This window comes from Geotrypetes seraphini, chromosome 4, assembly GCF_902459505.1.
Source record: "Geotrypetes seraphini chromosome 4, aGeoSer1.1, whole genome shotgun sequence".
NCBI classification, from domain to species: Eukaryota; Metazoa; Chordata; class Amphibia; order Gymnophiona; family Dermophiidae; genus Geotrypetes; species Geotrypetes seraphini.
Window position 1 is genome coordinate 313,008,855 of NC_047087.1, and position 22,964 is coordinate 313,031,818.

The 22,964-nt window shown below is 46.0% G+C and overlaps 1 protein-coding gene across 2 annotated transcripts in view; it reads right to left on the reverse strand.

Annotated features, from left to right (window-relative positions):
• ABLIM1 (actin binding LIM protein 1) overlaps positions 1–22,964 on the reverse strand; it is a 445,444-nt gene that overhangs the window by 338,240 nt on the left and 84,240 nt on the right. The gene's annotated exons all lie outside the window — the stretch shown is intronic.

Genomic DNA, 22,964 nt, shown 5'->3' on the forward strand with positions numbered 1-22,964 from the left:
CTAACCCTCCGGTCTTGCACATGCACGACCTGGTTGGGTTTCTGTACTTATTACCTGGTTGGCTTTCTATACTTGTGTTACATCCCAGCTCCTCCCTCAGTATCCCACGATCCCTTTATCCCTCAGGAATCTGTCCAATCCCTGTTTGAATCCCTGTACCGTACTCTGCCTGATCACTTCCTCCGGTAGCGCATTCCAAGTGTCCACGACCCTTTGGGTGAAAAAAAACTTCCTTGCATTTGTTTTGAACCTATCTCCCTTCAGTTTCTCCGAATGCCCCCTCGTGCCTGTTGACCCCTTCAGCCTGAAGAATCTGTCCCTATCCACCCTCTCTATGCCCCTCATGATCTTGAAGGTCTCTATCATATCTCCCCTGAGCCTCCTCTTCTCCAGAGAGAAGAGCCCCAGCCTATCCAACCTCTCGGCGTATGGGCAGTGTTCCAGCCCTCTTACCAGTTTCGTTGCTCTCCTTTGGACTCTCTCAAGTACGGTAAAATCCACGCATTTTCTGGGGTAATAAGGAAGCTCCCCCATCCTCCGTCTGGGAGCAGTGATAGGGAGGTCTTGCAAGAGAGACAAGCAGTTGCCTCTGCCTCATAGCAAGCAGGGTGTCAGACAGTAAAACTTAACTTCCTTTATTTTTAAGGGGGGGCTTAAGCCTCAAAGGGTCCAAACTATTTCATGTCGTGTAGTGGTTAAAGCTACAGCCTCAGAACCCAGAGCTTGTGGGTTCAAACTGACACTGTTCCCTGTGACCTTGGCAAGTCACTTAATGTCCCCATTGCCCCAGGTACATTAGATAGATTGTGAGCCCTCTGGGAAAAACAAAGAGAATGCTTGAGTACCTAATAAATTCATGTAAATCATTCTCAGCTTCCCTGGGAGAACAGCATATAACTAAGAAAAAAAAAAAATAATATTTTAAATTTTTAATTGAATCAGGTTGGGCAGACTGGATTCGCCATGCGGGTCTTTATCTGCCGTCATCTACTATGTTACTATGTTTGTGTGAAGAGTTTCAGCCTCTGTTAACCAGAGCTGGTATTGTGACATCATAATGCCTCCTTCCACCAATAAGAGCCAACCTCATCAGTGATGTCACAATGGCTTCATTGTTCTATACTTGGCTCACTTTTGCTGCATCTTGATTTCTAGAGTGGTGCAGTGGTTAAAGCTACAACCTCAACACCCTGGGGTTGTGGGTTCAAACCCCTGCTGCTCCTTGGGACCCTGGGCAAATCATTTAATCCCCCCATTGCCCCAGGTGCATTAGACAGATTGTGAGCCCACTGGGACAGGCAGGGGAAAATGCTTGAGTAGCTGAATAAATTCATGTAAACTGTTCTGATCTCCCCTGGGAGAACAGTATAGAAAACTGAATAAATAAAAGTCCCCAGTGGAGTCAGGTGACAGGACCCTAGCGCCCTCCCCTCCCCACCCCCCTATGTTATACAGCAGTGGTCTCAAACTCAAACCTTTGCAGGGCCACATTTTGGATTTGGAGGTACTTGGAGGGCCTCAGAAAAAAAAAATAGTTAATGTCTTATTAAAGAAATGACAATTTTGCATGAGGTCAAACTCTTTATAGTTTATAAATCTTTCCTTTTAGCTAAGTCTTTAATAATAATATTGTCATTTACATTACATTACATTAGTGATTTCTATTCCGCCATTAACTTGCAGTTCAAGGCGGATTACAAAAGAAGACATCTGGCAATTTCCAATGGAGATAAGGAGCAGATGAGGTTGCTTTGGGGAATCGGGAAGGTATTGGGAAGTGGGAAGGAGCTAGCGGTATTAAGTCATTTTCAGGGATTTCTTGAAAAGTAGAGTCTTTATTTCTTTTCTTGGGGTCGTTATCAGTAGATTGGAGATTGGGTTGTCGAGTTTTGCTGCTTGCGTGGCTAGGAGGCCATCGTATAGTTTTTTTCCGTTTGACGTCTTTGATAGGAGGGTGCGTGAATGGAGAGTGGGTTTTCCTATGTCTAGTTGATGTAGTTTGGATGAGGCGGATGTTCAGGTAGGCAGATGAATTCAACGTCGAGAAATGTAAAGTACTACATGTGGGAAGCAGAAACCCGAGGTGCAGCTATACGATGGGAGGGATGTTATTGAAGGAGAGTACCCAAGAAAGGGACTTGGGGGTAATGGTGGACATGACAATGAAGCCGACGGCACAGTGCGCAGCGGCCGCTAAGAGAGCGAATAGAATGCTGGGTATAATCAAGAAGGGTATTACAACCAGAACGAAAGAAGTTATCCTGCCGTTGTATCGGGCGATGGTGCGTCCGCATCTGGAGTACTGCGTCCAATATTGGTCGCCGTACCTTAAGAAAGATATGGCATTACTCGAGAGGGTTCAGAGGAGAGCGACAAAAGGGATAAAAGGGATGGAAAACCTTTCATACGCTGAGAGATTGGAAAAACTGGGTCTCTTTTCCCTGGAGAAGAGGAGACTTAGAGGGGATATGATAGAGACTTATAAGATCATGAAGGGCATAGAGAGAGTAGAGAGGGACAGAAAGAGAGAGAGAAAGGGAGACAGAGAGAAATAGAGAGAGAGAAAGGGAGAGAGAGAAATAAAGAGAGAGAGAGGTAGAAAGAAAGAGAGAAAGGGGGAGAGACAGAAATAGAGAGAGAAAGGAAGAGAGAGAAAGATTGGAGAAACTGGGTCTCTTTTCCCTGGAGAAGAGGAGACTTAGAGGGGATATGATAGAGACTTATAAGATCATGAAGGGCATAGAGAGAGTAGAGAGGGACAGAAAGAGAGAGAGAAAGGGAGACAGAGAGAAATAGAGAGAGAGAAAGGGAGAGAGAGAAATAAAGAGAGAGAGAGGTAGAAAGAAAGAGAGAAAGGGGGAGAGACAGAAATAGAGAGAGAAAGGAAGAGAGAGAAAGATTGGAGAAACTGGGTCTCTTTTCCCTGGAGAAGAGGAGACTTAGAGGGGATATGAAAGAGACTTACAAGATCATGAAGGGCATAGAGAGAGTAGAGAGGGACAGAAAGAGAGAGAGAAAAAGGGAGAGAGAGAGAGAGAAAGATTGGAGAAACTGGGGCTCTTTTCACTGGAGAAGAGGAGACTTAGAGGGGAGATGATAGAGACTTACAAGATCATGAAGGGCATAGAAAGAGTGGAGAGGGACAGAAAGAGAGAGAGAAAGGGAGACAGAGAGAGAGAGAGAGAAAGAAAGGGAGAGAGACAGAAATAGAGAGAGAGAGAAAGAAAGGGAGAGAGACAGAAATAGAGAGAGAGAGAGAGAGAAAGGGAGAGAGAGAGAGAGAGATAGAGAAAGATTGGAGAAACTGGGGCTCTTTTCCCTGGAGAAGAGGAGACTTAGAGGGGATATGATAGAGACTTATAAGATCATGAAGGGCATAGAGAGAGTAGAGAGGGACAGAAAGAGAGAGAGAAAGGGAGACAGAGAGAAATAGAGAGAGAGAAAGGGAGAGAGAGAAATAAAGAGAGAGAGAGGTAGAAAGAAAGAGAGAAAGGGGGAGAGACAGAAATAGAGAGAGAAAGGAAGAGAGAGAAAGATTGGAGAAACTGGGTCTCTTTTCCCTGGAGAAGAGGAGACTTAGAGGGGATATGAAAGAGACTTACAAGATCATGAAGGGCATAGAGAGAGTAGAGAGGGACAGATTCTTCAAACTTTTGAAAAATAAAAGAACAAGAGGGCACTCGGAAAAGTTGAAAGGGGACAGATTCAGAACGAATGCTAGGAAGTTCTTCTTTACCCATCGAGTGGTGGACACCTGGAATGCGCTTCCAGAGGACGTAATAGGGCAGAGTACGGTACTGGGGTTTAAGAAAGGATTGGACAGTTTTCTGCTGGAAAGGGGGATAGAGGGGTATAGATAGAGGATTACTGCACAGGTCCTGGACCTGTTGGGCCACCGCGTGTGCGGACTGCTGGGCACGATGGACCTCTGGTCTGACCCAGCGGAGGCATTGCTTATGTTCTTATGTTCTTATGTTGGGCTGTCACCGTTTATGGTTTTAAATAGTAGATAGTAGAATTTGAATAGTATTCTTGCCGGAATTGGAAGCCAGTGTGAGTTGAGCTATGCCTCTGTGATGTGGTTGTGTTTCCTCAATGAATAGATAAGTCTCAGTGCTGTGTCTAGGATTGTTTGTAGTTGTTCTGTCATTGTTCCTGGGCAGGGGAGGTAGAGAATGTTGCAGTAGTCTAAGAGACCGAAGACTAAGGGCTCCTTTTACGAAGCCGCGTTAGCGGCTTTATTGCACGCGACTTTTTATCACACGCTAACCCCTGCGCTAGCCGAAAAACTACCGCCTGCTCAAGGGGAGGGGGTAGCGGCCAGCGCGGACGGCACATTAACGCGTTCTATTACACGCGTTAAACCGCTAACGCGGCTTCGAAAAAGGAGCCCTAAGGATTGTACTAAGAGCCGGAATTGTGTTCTGTTGAAGAATTTTCAAACTTGTCTTAAGTTTCTCATAACTGCGAATGACTTCTGTGTTCTATATTTATCAAGTTTTCAAGTTTCAAGCTTATTAAAAGTGTGTTGTACACGCAATATCAAATACTTCAATGCGTATGACAATTTAAAATTAAGAGACAAAAATATAGCTAAAGACACATGTGATCAGGAAACTGTTTTTTGATTATGATGGGAAGAGGCAAGATGAACTGCGAGCGGTGTCCGGTCAAAAGCGCGCCGCGACAAAGGTGCGCCCAGACAATTGAGCACAGCGCGCGCCGCCGTGCCACTCTAAATTACTGTTTTTAGCGCTCCGTCAGGGAGGCATGGGGGGGAACCCCCCACTTTACTTAATAGACATCACGCCGCGTTGTGGGGGCGTTGTGGGGTGTGTGGGGGGTTGTAACCCCCCACATTTTATTGAAAACTTCACTTTTTCCCTGTTTTTAGGGAAAAAGTTCAGTTTACAGTAAAATGTGGAGGGTTACAACCCCCCAAACCCCCCATAACGCCGGCGTGATGTCTATTAAGTAAACTGGGGGGGGTCCCCCAACAAAAACCTCCGTCGGAGCCCCTAAAAATTGTAATTTACAGCGGCGCGGCGGCACGCGCTTTTGTCTTTCGCGCCTTTGTCTATGAACCACTGCGAGCAGTCAATGCCTGGATGAGAAGACGGCGCGAAGAGGAAGGCTTTGACTTTCTGCGCAACTGGACAGCTTTCTGGGGAAGAAACAAGTACTACAGAAAGGACGGACTACACCTCACCAAGGAAGGAGCGAGAGTACTGGATGGAAACAAGAAGAAGGCCATCGAGAAGGCTTTAAACTAGAAATCAGGGGAGAGCCGACAGTCGACATCCGGTTGATGGCCCGGGAAACAGGTGACCCCCCAAAGAACGAACCACAGATGTCTGCTCAGATAAAGGGGAAGAGCATGACGCAAACGAAGGAGACAAAGAAGGAGCGCAATTACGGTAGATCCCGTGAATAACACAAAAAGGGCTGGGAAGCACAGAAAGTCCAAGAAGAGAGCACAAAGTGAGCTTAAATGTATGTACACGAACGCCAGAAGCTTGAGAAACAAAACGGGGGAACTAGAGGCACTAGCAAGACGCGAAAAACTAGATATCACTGGCATAACAGAAACATGGTGGAACGAGGAAAATGAATGGGATACAAACTATACAGAAGAGATAGAAGGTTCATAGACAACGGCGCGAAAGACAAAAGCGCGCGCTGACAATTGAGCGCAGCGCGCACCACCGCGCCGCTCTAAATTACAGTTTTTAGGGGCTCCGACGGGGGGTTTTGTTGGGGAACCCCCCCCCAGTTTACTTAATAGACATCGCGCCGGCGTTATGGGGGGTTTGGGGGGTTGTAACCCTCCACATTTTACTGTAAACTGAACTTTTTCCCTAAAAACAGGGAAAAAGTGAAGTTTTCAGTAAAATGTGGGGGTTAACAACCCCCCACATCCCCCCACAACGCCCCCACAACACAGCACGATGTCTATTAAGTAAAGTGGGGCTGTTCCCCCCCACACTCCCCCCCCGGTCGGAGCGCTAAAAACAGTAATTTAGAGCAGAGCGGCGGCGCTCAATTGTCTGGGCGCGCCTTTGTCCCGGCGCGCTTTTGACCTGACACCGAGATAGAATAGGGCAAAAAGGGGGAGGTATTGCCCTATATGTCCAGGAAGGAGTAGAGTCTATCAGAGTAGTGAAGGGCCTCAAAATACAGTGGTGCCTCGCATAACGAACGCCTCGCACAGCGAACGCTGCGCACAACGAACTTCAGGTCTTGCTTCCCACAACGAACTTCGTTTCACACAACGAAGTCGCCCGAGCTGCATCCTTCCGCGCAGGCACTGCGCTTAACTGCCCTCTCTCCGCCTGGCTCCCTGTGCAGTGGCGGACCGTCGGCTCGCAGGGGCCCGGCGCCTACTGCTGATGCGTTGGGGGGGGCGGAGCTACTCTCGCCGCTTCTCCGATGCTAGAAAAAAAAAATGAACAGTTAAGTCCCAGTTTTTGCCCTCTCTCACTGTAAAATTAGACTCTACTTAGTCTGTCTTTAAATTTAAAAAATGTGTGTTGTTTTAAAAAACAATTATGTTTTTAGATGTATCTAAATAAAAATAATAACAAAAAATTTATCTTTTTTTATGTCATCTTAGCATATTTTATGCTACAGAACGAATTATTTTTTTTAACATGTATTCTTATGGGAAAACGCGTTTCACATAACGAACTTTTCGCATAACAAACTTGCTCCTGGAACCAATTAAGTTCGTTGTGTGAGGCACCACTGTAGTACCTGGCAGGCCACAAGTTTGACACCACTGTTATACAGCATCTCTCTATGCAGAGCCCAAGGGGGAAAAAGGGGATGGGATTTGATAAGACAGCCTTTCCGTGATTACAATCAAAGCAGTTTACATATTATAAACAAGTACTTTATTTGTATCCAGGGCACCAGAGGGTTAAGCGACTTTCTCGGAGCTACAGTGTGAATTGTATCTGGTTCCCCAGGTATCACACCGTTGCTGCGCTAACCATCTAAGCCAGTGTTTTTCAAACCTATGGACCGGCAGAAAGAAAAGAATTATTCTGTAGACCGGCATCGGTCCGTGGACCGACGGTTGAAGAACACTGGGCTAAGCCGTGGGCCAGACCCCGCCCATCTCTACCCAATCTCCAGCCCAGACTCCGCCTCCATAATAGTACTAATTGTAACACTATTTTTTCCCATTCATTTTTCACAGATACACAATATAATCTTATTAACAACAATTACTAATCAATATTACACAAAAAGAGAAAAGACGCCTTCAAATCATACAAAACACAGCGGTCAAACTCATTCACAACGGTAAAAAATACGATCATGTCACCCCCCTACTGATTAAATCCCACTGGCACCCCATTAGCCATCATATCACTTTTAAAATATTACTTTTAACTTTCAATACCTTAATTTTCAAAGAACCACAATTTATCAACCGATTGCTTATTCCTCATAACACTTGTCGCTCTCTTCGATCGACGACCCAAAAGCTCCTTACAGTCCCTTCACTAAAAATCATTGGCACTAGAAGGCACGATATGTTCTCGGTAATGGCTCTCCAATTGTGGAATGCCCTACCCCATTACATCAGAGAAGAAAAAGACCTCAGTCAATTTAAGAAACTCTTAAAAAGCCGTCTTTTTAAAGACGCGTTTAATCTTTAACCTCCTTCTTTAGATACAAATATGAGGGCTCGGATTTTTTAACCCTTCCCATTGTCTCATCCCTTAATTTCTCTCTCTCCTTAAGCCATGAAAATGGAATTTACCCCTTTATCCTCACGTTCCATGTACGTCTTAAAATTGTTAGTCCCAAGACATGTGTTTGTTGTTCATTTATTGTAACCCGCTTTTATGAAGTTGTTAATCGCTTAGTAAATCGAATACGCGATCCATCAAATATAAATAAAAACCTGAAAAATAAAAATAAAAACCTGATAATGGTTAACCACAAAATTAAACTACACAAAGCACACTGACAGCAGATGTAAATTCTCAAAGTTGACATAATTCAATCACTAAATTAAAAAATAAAATCATTCCCCCCTACCTTTGTTGTCTCCCTCCCTCCATGCTATGGCTTACCTTCTGGCCTGCTCCCGCCTGGCCATTTTATGCCGCCCCCAGTGTTATCTTCAGGCCGGTTCCCTCTTCCTCACTGATGTAGTGCACAAAGCTGCGGGCAGCGGCTCCTTGCGGGTCCCGTGCTTCATCTGGAAGCCTTCCCTCTGATGTTGCAACGTCAGAGAGAAGGCTTCCGGTTCAGGCGCAGGACGCGCGTAGGAGCCACTGCCCGTGGCTTTGTACACTGAATCAGTGAGGAAGAGGGAGCTGGCTCGAAGAAAACACCGCATCGATTGCACCACGAAAGAACACTGTTTTGGGCCTGATGCAAGTGCTGGCCCTGTGGATCGGCACCGTCCACTGACCGGTGGTTGAAGGACACTGATCTAAGCTACTCCTCTAAGAAGGGACAGCAAAGAACTCAAACCCCCAAACTTCATCTTAGCCAGGAAAAAAAAAAAACCCCTGAAAAGTGCTCAGACACTAAAGTGGTCCAAACACACAAAAAAAATAGTTAGGTTAGATACTGGGTTGCGCAGTGTTTTGTAATGGAACCCTGGCACCCAGTGCCATTACAGAATGGTGCTTATTACCCTATCGCCTGTCCTCAGGATGCCTGAATGGAAATCATTATTTCAGTCAAGAGGTGCCAAGTCAGATCTCTGAGCCCTGCGGTAGAAAACTCTCCAATATATTTGCAGACTTCCAAACTGGCTCCTCTCAGTAAACTACTAACCAGACAGCACAAATTCAAGTCTGAAAGACCTCATGTGCAGTCACTGAAATTGTAAGGCTGAATTTCTTACTGGTGTATGAGGACAGACTTAAAGATTTCAATCCGTATACTTTGGAGGCAAGGCGGGAGAGAGGAGATACGATAGAGACGTTTAAATACCTACGTGGCGTAAATGCGCATAAATCGAGTCTGTTTTATTTAAAAGGAAGCTCTGCAATGAGGGGGCATAGGATGAAGTTAAGGGGCGACAGGCTCCGGAGTAATCTAAGGAATTACTTTTTTACAGAAAGGAACAGAGACTGTGTCTGAATTCAAAAGGGCCTGAGATAGGCACGTGGGATCTCTTGGAGAGAGGAAGAGATAATGGTTACTGCAGATGGGCAGCTTTATGACCTCACAATGCAGGTGCACAGAGCCTTAGCCTATAGGAAGAGGAGATGCAAATGTTAAGAACCTTAGCCTATAGGAAGAGGAGATGCAAATGTTAAGAGCCTTAGCCAATAGGGAGAGGGGAGATATGATAGAGACGTTTAAATGCCTACATGGCATAAATGCACCCGAGTCGAGTCTCTTTCATTTGAAAGGAAACTCTGCAATGAGAGGACATAGGATGAAGTTAAGGGGCGACAGGCTCCGGAGTAATCTAAGGAAACACTTTTTTACAGAAAGGGTGGTAGATGCGTGGAACAGAGACTGTGTCTGAATTCAAAAGGGCCTGAGATAGGCAAGTGGGATCTCTTGGAGAGAGGAAGAGATAATGGTTACTGCAGATGGGCAGCTCTATGACCTCACAATGCAGGTGCACAGAGCCTTAGCCTATAGGAAGAGGAGATGCAAATGTTAAGAGCCTTAGCCAATAGGGAGAGGGGAGATATGATAGAGACGTTTAAATGCCTACATGGCATAAATGCACCCGAGTCGAGTCTCTTTCATTTGAAAGGAAACTCTGCAATGAGAGGACATAGGATGAAGTTAAGAGGCGACAGGCTCCGGAGTAATCTAAGGAAACACTTTTTTACAGAAAGGGTGGTAGATGCGTGAAATAGTCTCCCAGAAGAGGTGGTGGAGACAGAGACTGTGTCTGAATTCAAGAGGGCCTGGGATAGGCACATGAGATCTCTCAGAGAAAGAGATAATGGTTACTGGGGATGGCCAGACTAGATGGGCCATTTTGGCCTTTCTCTGCCATCATGTTTCTATACTGCAAACAGATATGAACTAAAGTGCACTTTCTAACACTTTTCAATGCTCAGAGAACGTTCTTAGCTTATGAGATCGCTGGGTAAGCAAAATTTTATAGCCCACTACTGATACGGCTCAATTCTCATTCATTGCACTGGTCCCTGTAGTATCTATAAGTATAATCCTCTCTCACTTTTTTGATCTTTATAAATTACTTTTTAAATGCTCAATTTCAAAACAGACTTAGCTTTTAATGCAGGGGTTCAACGGGTTCTGACGCGTTTCGCCATGCTGCCTCAGAGAAACCGCATCAACACGAGCGGTTGAAGTAAAAACAGACATGGTGGGGGCAGAATTAAGTTTGTGTTGATGCGGGTTCTCTGAGGCAGCATGGCGAAACGCGTCAGAACCCGCTGAACCCCTGCATTAAAAGCTAAGTCTGTTTTGAAGTTGAGCATTTAAAAAAAGACAAAAAGTAATTTAAAAAGATAAAAAAAAGTGAGAGAGGATTATACTTATAGATACTACAGGGACTAGTGCAATGAATGAGAATTGAGCCATATCAGTAGTGGGCTAAAAAACTTTGCTTACCCAGCAGTCTCGTAAGCTAAAAACGGTTCTCTGAGCACTGAGAAGTGTTAGAAAGTGTGTGTTATAATCACCAGTGTGCACACATAGTTATATCTGTTTGCAATTTAGTGCACTTGGGGCATTTAATTATTCCTGAATATATATTTGGGTCTATGTTTCTAAAATCATAATGCTCTATGCGGATGGGCAGACTGGACGGGCCATTTGACCTTTATCTGCCATCATGTTTCTATGTAAACACATCAATCCTCTTTTTAATCTATTATGCAAAAAAAAAATGTTTTATAAATATTACGGTAACTTGTCTTAGATATATTTCCATGTTGGTTACTGTGTCATTGAGCACTCCATGTGTGACCAATAGCCACCAGGGTTGCCTCAGGGCAAATTCTAATTTTTTATAATGATTTATAGATTGATTGATTTATTCAATTCTTTTAGACAGTTCTCCCAGGGGAGCTCAAAACAGTTTACATGAATTTATTCAATTGCTCAAGCATTTTTCCCAGTCTATCCACAATCTATCTAATATACCTGGCAATGCAGGGATTAAGTGACTTGCCCAGGGTCACAAGGAGCAACGTGGGCTTGAACCCACAACCTCAGGGTGCCGAGGCTGTAGCTTTAACCACTGCACCACTCTAGAAATCAAAATGTAGCAAAAGTGAGTAAAGCATAGGACAATGAAGCCATTGTGACATCACTGATGAGGTTGGCTCTTATTGGTGGAAGGAGGCATTATGATGTCACAATAGCAGCTCTGGTTATCAGAAGCTGAAGCTTTTCACACTATTTATTCAGTTTTCTATACTGTTCTCCCAGGGGAGCTCAGAATGATTTACATGAATTTATTCAATTGCTCAAGCATTTTTCCCAGACTATCCACAATCTATCTAATATACCTGGCAATGCAGGGATTAAGTGACTTGCCCAGGGTCACAAGGAGCAACGTGGGCTTGAACCCACAACCTCAGGGTGCTGAGGCTGTAGCTTTAACCACTGCACCACTCTAGAAATCAAAATGCAGCAAAAGTGAATCAAGTATAGGGAAACCAAGCCATTGTGACATCACTGATGAGGTTGGCTCTTATTGGTGGAAGGAGGCATTATGATGTCACAATAGCAGCTCTGGTTATCAGAAGCTGAAGCTTTTCACACTATTTATTCAGTTTTCTATACTGTTCTTCCAGGGGAGCTCAGAATGATTTACATGAATTTATTCAGGTACTCAAGCATTTTTCCCTGTCTGTCCTGGCGGGCTCACAATCTATCTAATGTACCTGGGGCAATGGGGGGATTAAGTGATTTGCCCGGGGTATGTACCCAAAATATATCTCTAAGTAGTATGTACAAGTATCCAAATGGAACATTATATCAACATTAAATTAAACGATCCGTAACACACACATCCCCCCCCCCACCAATCATAGCAACAACACAACACTGTACCCAACGTCACCACAATGTTGGTCACAAAGTACTATGCATAACACCCCCACATCATGTCACAAACACACACAGCAACACAGTAAATGACGGCAGAAAAAGACCCTCCAGTCTGCTCAACAAGGACGGATACAGCACTGTTTTTATGACGCTTGCCGTGTTGTTAGTTTTAAGGCATAAACGGAGGTGTTCCCCTCTTTTCCTATTTGAATATGGACTGTGTATTAGTTACTGAGATGAGCCCATTTCGAAGGCTGGGTTGTGCAAATGGCATTTGTCTCCCACGTATTCGTTTCACGCCCTTCCGGGCTGCCACCATCAGAGACATGAGGGCGCAGCCATCAGTACAATACATTTCCAATCTATACTTTACCAGTTTCTTGTCCCCAGCAACACTCTGCATTGTCCTGGATTCTTCTGATGCTTCCAGACACTACACTCTACAATTTCTGGAGCCTCTAGACTGTGATCTCTGGTTCTGCCACGTGTCAGTACCTTAAAAGTCCAGCAAAATCGGCTTCTTCCCAGCAAATTCCCAAAACGTTCCCCCAGGGTGGCTGCAAAAGCCCTGTGGATCCTGAAGCGCAGCCGTGAAGCCCACCTGTCTTAGCCATCACCCAACTGAGTCGCTGGGGTTAGACAACTTCAATCAGTTCATAGGCTGGCGGGGGGGGGGGGGGGGGGAAAAAAAAAAGTCCAAGAAAATCTCTTACCATTCACACCGAAGCAAGCTGTGATTTTCTGAGCATACTGGCACAAACCCTCAAACTGGCTCTCTTCCCCTTGGCCCGCTTCTCCCATCTTCTCCAGCGCGCTTCATTCACCGCACCGCAGAGAGAGAGACCTCCGGCCAAGGAATGCCCCGGCGAAGACTAATCTGAAAGCAAATGTATTGCTTCTAGTTTGAAGGCATGAATAATTCAGGTGCCCGGGGAAAAGTGCTGAGGTCTTCAGGCTGGGCTTCACAAGGCCACTTTTAGGACTAAATCCAATACCAGAGATTGGATTACGACCACAGTACTGCATCGACAGGATTTCCAAAACACCACGAGGCTGCTCTCTGAAAGGAACATTCCTCTGTTCAGGATACTGCAGTGATAGGAATCCACCTTCTAACCCACCGTCCTAGTTGATGTGCGTGAACCAGTAGCATATGTGACACCCGGGGCCCATCATTTTTTGACCCCCCCCCCCCATCTGTACGAAAAACATGATTTTTAGTAACAAGCCACACATGAGTACCTAGGAAAAGGCAGCATCTTACATACTGCAGTGAGCAGTACAACATCAATACACCCATTGTAAAACTAAACAAGCCAGACTCGTACAGATCAGTCCTACACAGTCAGTCCTAATAGAAAACCATGGCTTTCATACACACAGAGCATAGACCCAGTATAGAATAAGTAATCACAAACTAAAAATAGAAATATGTAGATAAAGTTTAAACGGAACCACCAAGAAGCCAAACCAGTGAAAAACCACAAAACCAATGACACATAACCCCCTAATACTCTGCAAAATATAAATATAGTAGATGTACATTTGAAGAAACTGACAAACAATCACCACTTTACAAATTAAAAAGAAATAAAACAAAAATTGAAAATAAAAATATACCATTTTATTGGACTAATCTATTTTTCAATTAACTTTCAGAGGCCATAGCCTCCTTCATCAGGTCAATATAGTAAACTTCTGTTACATTATACTGTCCTGACCTGAGAAAGGGGGTTCTGGTCTCTAAAAGTTGTAAAAAATGTATTAAAATTAGTCTCATAGAAAAGATTACTTTATTTTCTGTTTATAAAAGTTTTATCAATACAATTACAATACTATTTTATTCTAAAGCAACAAAAAATATTTTTCTACCTTTTCTTGTTTCTGCTTTAATCATCTTGTCTTCACTCTCTTCTTTTTAGCCAGCATCAGTCCTCTCTCTGTCTTCCATGCAGCATTATCCCCTTACATCCACTGTCTGCCCTCTCCCCATTCCATATGGCATCTTCCCTCTTTCTATGCTCCTTCCATAAACTGTCTATCCTGTGCCCCTTCTCTCCTTTGTACATGATTCATTTCAGCTATGCCACCTCTTCATTTTTATCTTTCTGTTGCCACCCCCACCCCTATGCTCTGGCATCTCTCTCTTTCCTTCCCACCCCAAGGTCTGGCATCTCTGTCTCCTTCCCTGATTCCCTGGCATCTCTCTCCTTTCCTTTTCTTCCATCTCTCCCTCCCCCTCCATGCTCTGACATCTCCTCCTTCCTTTCCCCCTTCCTTTTCCCTTGGTCTGGCAAACTTTCCTCCTTCCCTCCATGCCCTGGCATCTCTTCCTTCCTCCCTCTCTTCCCTCCATGCCCTGGAATCTCTTCCTCCCTCCCATCCCTCCATGCCCTGGCATCTCCTTTCACTCCTTCCTTTTACCTCTATGCCCTAGCATCTTCTTTCATTCCTTCCTTTCCCTTTCATTCCTTTCTTTCCCTTCCTCCTTTCCTCATCTTCCCTCTCCCTCTCTTCCTCCCTCCAGTTGGGTGCAACAATTCTCTCCCCCTCTGCTCCCTTTCCTCCTTCTGTCACCCTGTCCCCGGTCAGCAGTGAAGCCCCTAAGCGGGTGCTCCAAGGCCTGGCGTCATGAACTTATTTGGGCAGCAGCATTCTCAATTCGCAGCTGTTGCCAGCTTCGGGTCTTTTTCTCTGGCAGGTCCTGCCTTTATGGAATCAGGAAGTAGGCATGACCCAGCTGAGAGGAAGGCCTGAAGCCGGCAACATCAGCGAATTGTAAATGCTGTTGCTGCCCGAAGAAGTTCATGACGCCAGGCCTTGGAGCACCCAGGGCAGACCGCTTCTATCCCGCCCCTTCCCGGTAGCAAAAACATAAGAACATAAAAATAGCCTTACTGGGTCATACCAATGGTCCATCAAGCCCAGTAGCCCATTCTCACGGTGGCCAATCCTGGTCCCTAGTACCTGGCCAAAACCCAAGGAGTAGCAATATTCCATGCTACCGATCCAGGGTAAGCAGTGGCTTCCCCCATGGCTTACTCAATAACAGACTATGGACTTTTCCTCTAGGAACTTGTCCAAACCTTTCTTCAGTTCAAACCAGCTATGCTATCCGCTCCTACCACAACCTCTGGCAATGCATTCCAGAGCCCAACCATTCTCTTCCCATCTCACCACCCTACAAAAACACTTGTCCTGGACGGCTATGGTTGAACATTAAAGTGATGTATCCAGACAGCTGAATGTTAACATTCTTTATGCCCTGCCCTTATGGGCACGGTTCTCTATGTCAGGAGTGGTCATAGAAGCCAAAAGGAAACTAACCGTTTGCCATAGTGTAGATTCAACTGACACTCAGATTTGGCTCTTTAAAATGCATTAAGCAAGTCCAGACATTCAAAGGTGCAAACCTAGGGCTGAGACAATCTGCCAAGGTTAAGTGAAATTAGATGACTCCTAGGAAAAACTTGAGAAAAGAAACTGAATAGAAGGCCTGGAAAGTAGGGGCACTGCGGATCAAACCATAGTCCTTCCATGATCACTCAGGGAAAGAGATGCTGCTTGGTCTCCACTGGCAAACATTACAGGAAGCCCATCAATCTTACCAAATTCACTAAAGTGCTTAGTTTAGTCAATTTGATTCGGGACTAGCAGGCTGAGGCAGGCAAAGGACTTTTTGGTACATGGTAACCCAACCCTTCTGCCACAACAGGCCTAATTACTCAAAGCTCCATAAAAGGAAGAGGCGAGACACTGGAGGAGTGGGGTAGCAAAGGGGAGATGCTGGAGAGGAGGAGGATGCTGGGTACTGGGAATGGGGTGTTGAGGCCTCCGCAGGCCGGTACCTTAATGCGCTCCAGCTGCCTGATGACATACTCCTTCCTTCGCCATTTCTTCACGCTTCCACTGCCCTCCTCCGATTTCAAGCTAAGCGCCATTTTTCCCGCCGATCTTCACTTCCGAAGTCGCCGAGCCCCACTGAAGCCCACCGATTGGCCTGGGCTGCTGCTCACGCCCACCTCTCCTCCTGATTCGCACGCTTGTCCGCTCCCCGCCGTGGATTGGCCGCAGCCCTGAAGTCTCCGCTGCCCCGAAGCTTTCCCTCTGATGCGATCTGCCATGTCGGAAATGGGAAGATCCGGTCCTGGTTTTCAGCAGCGCGGGAGGTTCCTGACCCGGCCGGCTGTGCACCCCCTTGAAGCGTGCACCCGGGGCAGACCTCCCCCCCGAGCCCCCTCCTTGGTACGCCACTGGTGTGAACACCACAAAAATTCAAGTGCCCCATTGTAAAAGTTTGCTGTCTTCGTTGATTCTAGTGTTTATGAAAATTGACAGGGTGTCAGCTGAAGACAGTAAAGGCTTCCATGCTCCACTGAGAGATACAGAAAGGGCAGCAAGCGATGTGGAAGTATTAGGATCCCTGCAGAATCCTTACTAGTCCTGTACCCTGCTGCTACCAGGACCACATCAAGTCAGAGCAGAGAAAAAAATATGGCATTTGGTTGCGGTGGTACTGCCAGTCCTTTATACTAAAATGGTGTGTGGTCTTCGTGATAAGGCGTATGGAGACAGACTTAAAGATCTCAATCTGTATACTTTGGAGGAAAGGCGGGAGAGGGAAGATATACGATACAGATGTTTAAATACCTATGTGATGTAAATGCGCATGAGATGAGTCTCTTTCATTTGAAAGACAGCTTTGGAATGAGAGGGCACAAGTTGAAGTTAAGAGGTGATAGGCTCAGGAGTAATCTGAGGAAATACTTTTTTACAGAAAGGATGGTAGATGCGTGGAACAGAGACTGTGTCTGAATTCAAAAGGGCCTGAGATAGTCACGTGGGATCTCTTGGAGAGAGGAAGAGATAATGGTTTCTGCGGATGGGCAGCTCTATGACCTCACAATGCAGGTGCACAGAGCCTTAGCCTATAGGAAGAGGAGATGCAAATGTTAAGAGCCTTAGCCTATAGGAAGAGGAAATGCAAATGTTAAGAGCCTTAGCCTATAGGAAACTCTGCAATGAGAAGGCATAGGATGAAGTTAAGAGGTGATAGGTTCAGGAGTAATCTAAGGAAATACTTTTTTACAGAAAGGGTGGTAGATGCGTGGAACAGTGTCCCGGAAGAGGTGGTGGTGACAGAGACTGTGTCTGAATTCAAGAGGGCCTGGGATAGGCACGTGGGATCTCTCAGAGAGAGGAAGAGATAATGGTTACTGCAGATGGGCAGCTCTATGACCTCACAATGCAGGTGCACAGAGCCTTAGCCTATAGGAAGAGGAGGAGCTAGTGGATGCTGCAGATGGGCAGACTGGATGGGCCAGTTGGCCTTTATCTGCCATCGTTTCTTTGTTGCTATAAGTTAGTGACCCCTTAGTGTAGTGTATCATAAACTGGGTGCCAGGGCACTCTAGTGTGCTCCAGAGGATTCCAGGTGTGCCCTGAGAGGCGCCATCTGACTGCTTACAGGACTTGCCTCTCGCGGAGACAGTCATAGGGGAAAACACCCTCCAGGGATTCAAGACGAATTTGGATAAGTTCCTGCTGAGCCAGAACGTACACAGGTAGGGCTAGTCTCAGGGCGCTGGTCTTTGACCCTGGGGGCCGCCGCGTGAGCGGACTGCTGGGCACAATGGACCACCGGTCTGACCCGGCAGCGCCAATTCTTATGTTCTTCTGTACTTCAGTAGTTCTGGGGAGGGCCTATCTATACATGGGAGAAGAGCCACAGGTTGCCGACCCCTGGGAATACGGGATGAAAAGCAGCGCCACAAATCAAGGAAGCTTGGGAAAAGCATGGAGAATGCACAGTGAGAACAAAGTCACCCAGCACTGTGGCTTACAGAAACCCTGGGCAGCCGCAGGGCAGAGCTGAATTTCTCTGCCGCCCTCTGTTTCTATTTTAATAGCCCAGAGTCTTAAGCTGTCTCCAGCTTTACCTAAAATACTTAAGCCAAAAGATCACTATAAACCTCCTCCGGACGCTGTTGGCTAATGGAGAGGAACTGGGAAATGCTCAGCCGACAAACACACAGCACAGCACTTCTGAGTGAAAGCCATTCTGTTTCTCCATATGGCAGACAGATTCCTCCCGCCTCCCTCTATATTAAAACAACTTCACACCCACCCACTGCTGTTTTCCTCTGAGGAAGCAAACAGATTTTTAAAAATATTTTTCAATACAGCAGACTTACTAAGGCACCATCTAGCTCAGTGGTCTCCAACTCCAACCCTTTGCAGGGCCACATTTTGGACTTGTAGGTACTTGGAGGGCCTCAGAAAAAATAGTTAATGTCTTATTAAAGAAATGACAATTTTGCATGAGGTAAAACGCTTTATAGTTTATAAATCTTTCATTTTGGCCAAGTCTTAATAATAATATTGTAATTTATAGCTAAAGAGACATATGATCAAGAAACGGTTTTATTTTACTTTTGTGATTATGATAAACACTAGTTTTTTAGCCTGTTACATTAATGGGTGCTAGAATAGAAGTGTAGAATTAGGCATTTCTTTCTTTCTTTCTCCCTGCCCCCTTTCTTTCTTTATGTCTGTCTTTATTTCTGTCTCTCCCCCTCTCCAACAGCACCCCTTCCCTGCTCCCCCTGTCCAGCAGAAGCCCTTCTCCCTTCCTATTACCTCCCCCCTGTCCAGTAGTATCCTTTCTCTGCTTCCCCTGTCCAGCAGCAGCCCTTCTCCCTTCCTTTTACCTCCCCCCTGTGCAACAGCAGCATTTCTCTTCCCGCTCTCCCTTTCCTGGTCTTCCTTCTCCCTCATTCCCTCTGTCTCCCCAAAAGGGTGCTGCTGCAACATTCCCCCCGCGGTCTCACACAGGCATCAGCAGCATTTCCCCCCCCCCCCACATGGTCTCATACAGCCATCAGCAGCGCAGCATTCACAACTCACTTCTCCTGCTTGCTTCGGTCCTTCGTTGCTGCCGGGTCTCACCTACTTTCTGTTTCAAAGGCAGGACCTGGCAGCGAGGAAGGCCCGAAGCAAGCAGGAGCAGCGAGTTGAAGTCTCCCTCCGTGTCCTATCTTCCTTCAATGCCGCCCTAACCAGGAAGCGACTTTGGCCATGCTCTGGAGGTTCTAACACTGTGCTTGCCGGCTTTGCTTCCCTCCCTCCCCCCGTCTCTGGTTTCAGAGGAACAGGGTCGGGAAGCCAGCAAGCATAGCGTAGTCAGAAGTCAGCTGGTGTCGGAGATAAGGAAATCAGCTGAGGCAGGCACTGCGCATGCGCGGGCATGGCGCCACGGATCACGGACCCACCAACTTTGAAGTGCGCATGCACATTAAGGGAATTATTATAGTGGATACCGAGGGCCTCAAAATAGTACCTGGCAGGCTGCATGTGGCCCCCGGGCCGCGAGTTTGAGACCACTGATCTAGCAGGACATACAAAAAGTGCTCCTGAACAGGCCCAAAAGGACGAGAACCATTTAATTCAAACTCTCACTTCAAGAGTGCAGAATCTAGGACTAAAGGCTCTGGACTTTAAGAATCCTAAGGCCATACACGTGTCTGGTTTTCAGACCATACCTACGCAGATATACTTGGAAGAACATTCACTATGGATCACTTGTTAACCAAACCCATTTGCAGCCCTTCTGAAGAAGCCTTGGGTAGAGTTCCCAAGTTACGCTGTTCCAAGAGGGAGAGTTTGAAGAAGCCTTGGGTAGAGTTCCCAAGTTACGCTGTTCCAAGAGGGAGAGTTTAGAATGAACGCAGATAAAGATTCCATGCCATCTCTCGTTCAATGGCCTGAATGTCGAGCAACCAATTCAGGGTTGCCTGGACATGGGTGGCTCTTCCAGGCTGGCCCACTGGGAAGTCCACGAATCAGGCAGAGAAAGTATGGCTGAACTTCAACTTGAAGCCATCCTTGATAACTTCTAGCACCTATTTGGTCAAGCGTGATAGCTTCCCATATCTCCAGGAAGTTCTGCAGCCGGCTTCAGATCTTCTGCGGAGGGGTTGGAAGCCTGGCATCATTGTGATTTCTTGAACTGCCCACATGGGCAAGGAGCTCTTGGTTTTTTCTGTTACCAGTGAACTGGGGCGGTATTTGGAGAGACCTCCCAGGAAAAGGACTTGGGAGTTCTGATCGACAAGTCAATGAAGCCATCCGCGCAATGTGCGGCGGTAGCGAAAAGGGTGAACAGAATGCTAGGAATAATAAAGAAGGAAATCACGAACAGATCAGAGAAGGTTATCATGCCGCTGTACCGGGCTATGGTGCACCCTTACCTGGAGTACTGCATCCAGCACTAGTCGCCGTACATGAAGAAGGACACGGTACTACTCAAAAGGGTACAGAGAAGAGCGACTAAAATGGTTAAGGGGCTTGAGGAATTGCCGTACAGCGAAAGATTACAGAAACTGGGCCTCTTCTCCCTCGAACAGAGGAGATTGAGAGGGGACATGATCAAAACATTCAAGGTACTGAAGGGAATAGACTTAGTAGATAAGGACAGGTTGTTCACCCTCTCCAAGGTAGGGAGAACGAGAGGGCACTCTCTAAAATTGAAAGGGGATAGATTCCGTACGAACGTAAGGAAGTTTTTCTTCACCCTGAGAGTGGTAGAAAACTGAAACGCTCTTCCGGAGTCTGTCATAGGGGAAAACACCCTCCAGGGATTCAAGACAAAGTTAGACAAGCTCCTGCTGAACTGGAACATTCTCAGGTAGGGCTAGTCTCAGTTAGGGCACTGGTCTTTGACCAGAGGGCCGCCGCACGAGCAGACTGCTGGGCACAATGGACCACTGGTCTGACCCAGCAGCGGCAATCCTTATGTTCTTATGTTCTGCCCTGGGTTTTGAAAGGATCTCCTCTTTGCATTCCACCCAACAAAGGCCCAGGCCCCCAAAATCCACCCGCAACACCCAAGGACTGCTATGGATCTCACCAGAACCCCATCCCCATCCTCAGGCTCAAACGCACGACCAGCAAAAGAGATCTAGAACTACCCCCCCTTTAGAAATCACACTAATCTAAAACTTATTAGAGAATGGATACAAGTGGATCGATTTTTCACTCCGTAAAAATTAAAAAGACTGTCCCCATGCAATGTTGTATTAATTGTAATGTATTATACATATGGACAGCATGTTCACAGGTCAAAGGAAGTTCTTTCAGGACAAATGAGGCTGCCCCCTCACCCAGGTCAACCCAATAGGAGAAAATATTTTTTCACTCAGAGAATAGTTAAGCTTTGGAACGCATTGCCAGAGGTTGTGGTAAGAGCAGCAAACGTAGCTGGTTTTAAGAAAAGTTTGGACAATTTCCTGGAGGAAAATTCCACAGTCTGTTATTGAGAAAGATATGGAGGAAACCACTGCTTGCCCTGGATCGGTAGCATGGAATGTTGCTATTCTTTGGGGTTCCGGAATCTTGCTATTCTTTGAGATTCTACATGGAATCTTGATACTCTTTGGAGTTCTAAAATCTTTTGTTACTCATTGGGATTCTGGAATGTTGCTACTCTTTGGGGTTCTGGAATCTTGCTATTCTTTGAGATTCTGCATGGAATCTTGATACTCTTTGGGGTTCTAGAATCTTTTGTTACTCGTTGGGATTCTGGAATGTTGCTACACCCTGGGTTTTGCCCAGGTACTAGTGACCTGGATTGGCCACTGTGAGAACTGACTACTGGGCTTGATGGTCCATTGGTCTGGCCCAGTAAGGTTATTCTTATGTTCTTATGATATAATTCTGGTTTCTATATCTTCATACATGCAATGGAGGTAAAAGCAGGTCTGTATTCACCGGGATAACCTGGGCGAGGAGGTGACCCTGTGCTGCTACCATTTGGTGAGAGAGTTTCCAGCTCGCTGCCTTGCTGTGCTATGAGCTGTAGGACATTCCTCAATCCTTAGTCAGCAGGTCAGGGAGCAGGCCAGCAGTATTTCAGTGCACTCAAGGCCAGGGTTTCAGAATGGCTCCCAGGCATCGGATACAATGGAATGGAAAAAGACAGCAATACGAATAAAGGTTAATTCTGCTTCAGCTTCAGAGCTTCAGTTTCAGCTGCAAAGCAAGATGGGGGTTTTCGGCAACACGCTGCAAGGATCTTCAATGTCATTACTGAAAGACATCAGACATAACACGTAGAGTCACCTTCTCATCCAGGTCAACCTAAAAGGTTTGATCCAGACCAGGTTTTTTCTCCACTATATCCATGGAGGCCTAGACCCGCTTGATGGAGGACTCATCGCAGAAGCAGAGCTTCCAAGTTACCCAATTCCAAAAAGGGTCAGTCCTGGATTTCTGCCAACCTCATCCAGATGCATTATGGGACCTGCAGCACTCATTTCAATGGGTAAAATCAGGGACCACAAATCCCACACAGCTTTGAGATGGAAGTTTAAACCCAGGACTGGCCAAAAAGTCACTCTCCTGGAACTGGATGGCTTGACACCTCTATAGGTGGTCATCCATAACCAGATAGAAGGGGTTATGCTTAATATTTTTATTGATAAATATAAATCTTGACAAACTTCACATACTGTGTTGAGAATGGTAACTGGAAATCACTTATATTCTACTGAAAACGAGCCTTGGAAACCATGGCAAGGCATCACAAGTACTCACCAAGCCTAATTCAGCCACAGGAATATCGATCATCGGCTCCTCATACAACCGGGAACTGACACAGTAAAAAAAACCTCAAAGATGAGAAAAACTTGCACCGGCCTCAGTTGTAGAGCAAAAAAATCACAGTGCGGGAAAACGTGATCACAAAAAAGTACAGCCACAACAACAAAAAAAAAACCAAAAATAAAAATTCAAAAAAACACACACAGTCAAGCCAAGCACTTAGCTGGAGAAAGTTGGAGCGCACTTTCCTGGGCGACTAAAGATGGACTCACTTCTCCCAGTGAATGCCACTGTTCATAGCCAAGGACTCCACCTGTATTAGTCCCAGCAGTAGGTCAAGTTGA